General features: G+C 42.4%; 1 protein-coding gene across 1 annotated transcript in view; it reads left to right on the forward strand.

Annotated features, from left to right (window-relative positions):
• The first annotated feature begins 245 nt into the window (after positions 1–245).
• The window catches only part of CCNA1 (cyclin A1), an 80,436-nt gene continuing 76,704 nt past the window's right edge, over positions 246–3,977 (forward strand). Inside the window, exon 1 of the mRNA XM_008586781.1 lies at positions 246–297. The gene's annotated coding sequence lies outside the window, so the exon portion shown is untranslated. The remainder of the gene's footprint in view (positions 298–3,977) is intronic.

Consider the following 3,977-nt stretch of genomic DNA (forward strand, 5'->3'; position numbering starts at 1 on the left):
CATATATCCATAAATTCCAGGTTTATTTACCTTAAGCCAGGTACATCCTGCTAAAAGCATTTCATACACAAGGACTCTCTATTTTTCCACCGGTATATACATTGGTCCAATTAACATATTTACAAGGAGGTTTGACTTGGTCTTTTCCACCTGGGCATTTCAGGATAGGAATAATTGGTTACAAACCAGCTGCTAATACTTCCAACTTGCAACTTATCTCTCCTGTCTTTTGTTCTCACCAGATTCTTCTCAAAAATGACTCATTCCCTAACAATAGTGAAGAATTAGAAGAGGAAGGTGAGGTCTTTAAATAAAAATCATCACTATGGTAATGTATGGTAGTTTAAAGGAGGCTTCTCAAATAGTATTTTGAATTGTCCTTTTATTTGGTTCTTGTTTTTACACCCTGGGCAATGCACCAGAGTAAGATTTGGGGAGCTGTGGGCTGTGTATTTCTTATGCAAAGTAGGAGAAGTTTTTTGTTTTTTTTTAATTTTTATTGAATGATAATTGATTACACATATTTTGGGGGTTCAGTGTTGACATATGTTGATCAAATCAATATTACTAGTATATATGTTGTTACAAATTATACTTATTGTTTATGCCCCTTGTCCAATCTCTCCCTATCCCCCTCCCCCCTCTAATTACCCTAAATTTCTTCTCTCCTTCTGAAAGAGTAATGGTTACTCTGTTGATTTGTTGCCTAGATAATCTGTCCAATGCTAAGAGGTGTGATCAGGTCCCCCAATATTATCATAGAGCAGATGCTTCTTCTGTCACTCTGGAATGGCTTTGTGGAGAGAGACATCCTCTTCTTTGGTCTCTCCTGGTGACTCTTCTTGTGTCAGTGCACTCCAGTGGCTGGTGGACCATCTGTGTGGTGGTTGTGACATCTAGCCACTTTTGCAGCAGGCATGGCTACTGTGGTGGCTATGATGGGCCACCCACATGGAGGTGATGTTTTGGGCATGCTCCTTGGCACTGGTGGTGTGCCTGTTTGTTGGGGGGGGTCAGATCCCTGGATCCATGCCTCAGACCCCTGGGTGGGCTCCAAGGTGCTGGCAGTATGCCTGATTGTGGGGGGTGTCTGGTCCCTGGCTCCATACCTCAGGCCCCCAGGATGGGCCCTGAGGCCCTGGTGGTGTGACTGGTTGTAGGAGGGGGTCTGGACCCCGCTCCGTGCCTCAGGACCTCTGGCAGGCCAAAGGCACTGGTGGTATGCCTGGGCTAGAACTAATTTTTTGTCATTTGCTTGCTTCTAAAATGGGGGAACTTCCTGTGGGAACCAGTACTTGAGCTGTGCAGTCGAGCCAAATTGTTGCTTTGCTGCTGATTCCCTAAGGAAGGCTTTTTGTGCAGCTCAAGGTTTAATGGTTAACCTTATAGGTACTTACAGCTCTCCAGAGGCCTGGTGCACCTGGGTTGTGTAGAAACTCTGATCTGGGCTTGAGTCTTTTCGTCAAACTGCACCCCATGCAATTCTATATTCCTGACCAGTCTCCTCTGAGTGGTTCTGTACTGATTGTGGGACAGATTGGCTGTCCTTGCTGTGCCCCAGTGTTCTTCTGGTGGGTCTGTCTCCCCCACTGCTCATGCTCCAAACATTTCCCATGGGACGGGCCGTGCACCGGTCCCTTGCAATGACTCACTGGCCTCTAAGTGGCTCCATTTTTTTGGTTTTTGTGGCTCCTCACTCCTGTGTGGGTCCATGGGAACTGTATTAGTCTTGCTGTCCTGGGGGCTACCAAGGCTCCCTTCTCCCCTGCCACCTTCAAAGAACACCATCTGAAGGGCACAGCTGCAGCTTTTGCCAGCTCCTGCTCCGTGCACTAAGCAGCTTGAGCCTTAAAGTGGCTGCAGCCTGAAACTCCCAGAGCATTTTTTTTTTCTCTCATCATGGCTCCTCCTGCCTTCATGAACTCCATAGGTCTCTCTTACTCTTCCCCTGAGCTCTAGTAGTCCCAGCTTGGCTGTTGTTGCTTTTTTATAGTTGTAAGTTGGTTGATTTGTGGGAGAGAGTGACACTGGGACCATCTATTCCACCATCTTGACCAGAAGCCTCAACGTGGGAAAAGTTTTAATGTGAAAGAAGAAGTAGGAAAAGAGATGGTAGGAAATATTACATGAGAAGTTAAAGATCTCAATATTGATTACCTTAAAACTCCTATTATCCTTGTAAATATTGTGCACACCTACAGCGGTATGCATACCGCAGTTAAAGATGTTAATATACATTAAGTACCTGCAGCTGAATGTCTAAGACCACTGGTTCTGGAATCTGAGTGCCTGGGTTTGAATTCACCTTCATCTCAGTTGCTCTTAACCATGCTCAGCCTGTTTTCTCATCTGCAATATAGGCATGTGTCAGGCTGGATCACAGATCCCTCTGCCCTGTCCTGTGCAGGTCCTGAGTCAGGAAAGAGAAAGAAAAACTGAGCAGCTGCTGGCAAAGTGGACATGCTTTGTTCTTCAGATGTGAGCTGTGTGGACCAGCGGTTCAGAGCCACTGCCTTCCATACTGAAAGTAAACAATAGTGGCAATAAGCCAAGGGGTACACGGGCGCACATGCGCACTAACTCTACTCTTATGTAACTTGTTTACAAAGGATATGCTGAATCATACCCAGCTGGATATGAGGCAAGAGGGCTTGACTAAACCAACTCCACTTTCCTCACAGCAGGTAATAATAGGATCTACCTCCTAGGGTAGTTACCTAAGTTAACTGGAATAACTTGTTTAAAGTGGGCATTCAATAAATATTAGTGATGATATTTGATATTCTCTCTTGAAATACATTAATAATTAACAAGCACCTTTGTTCTAAGCAGATCTAAATAATTTTTTAGTCTGTCTTCATTAAGATTGATGAAATTTTTTCTTAATCACAAATTCACATCACAAAAATAAACGTATATGTGAATAATATTTTAACCCTGTCTCTAATAAAAACAGTAATATTATATTTAGCGTTATTTTGAGTGTTCTCAGAAAAAAATCCACTGGTTAGTGGACTTTAGGTGCCTTCAGAAGAAAAATCCACTTGTTAGTGGACTGTAGGAGTGATGTATGCCTTTTTAGGTATTTAGACATGCTATGTCTATTATAATTATAATTCTGAGTGATTATGCTAAAGATTTTTGTGTAGAAGCCTGTAGTTTAGATGAATGTGCTACATGTTTTGTCATAAATTATACTAAATTCAGTTTTGTTCAGGCTGTCCAGCTTCTTTTATCCACATGCTGTAAATATACTGTATTTTTTCTCTTCACCTATTGTATAATATTGTCACCGGGTGTTAGAAAACCCCAGAGAGTGCATCACATATGGTTGAAAGTCGTTAAAATGAGAAATGTCCAAATTATTTTAGCCATGAATTGAGTTAGATGTCACGGCATCCATCTCATAAACTGATCTAAGTTATCATTGGTGACAGAAGCTAATTGCTCCAACTTCGTGTTGAAATCAATGGAATGACTCAGCATAAAATAAAACTCCTGGTGAGTATATTATGTTGAGGGCTAATGTGATAATAATGTTGAAAAAGTTCTACATGAGATTAGGTCTTCGATCTATTATCTCACTACGTTTTTCTTCTTTAAACTCTTCGTTATATGAGAAGCATGCATTCGACAGAAGATCAATAGTTGTGATTTTCAGTATAATTTTCCTCTTGCAGACCAAATATAGTAGATAATGGACAAATGCAGCATTAAAAAAATTAAATAGTAAATAGAAAAATAATTTTTTACTCATGGACTTGGAGATATATGTATATTTCCATATAAAGTGTTTGGTCTTTAGCAAATATACCTATCCTTTAAAAAAACAGCCAATTGATGGCCGGCCCGGTGGCGCACTGGATAAGTGCGCCGCTTGGGAAGCGCGGCAGCGCTCCCGCCCGAGGGTTCGGATCCCACATACAGCCCGGTTCCCGCTCCCTGGCAGAGCGAGGCGCGGGTGCAACGCCGAGGGT

Source organism: Galeopterus variegatus, unplaced genomic scaffold (assembly GCF_000696425.1).
Source record: "Galeopterus variegatus unplaced genomic scaffold, G_variegatus-3.0.2 Scaffold4115, whole genome shotgun sequence".
Taxonomy (NCBI): Eukaryota; Metazoa; Chordata; class Mammalia; order Dermoptera; family Cynocephalidae; genus Galeopterus; species Galeopterus variegatus.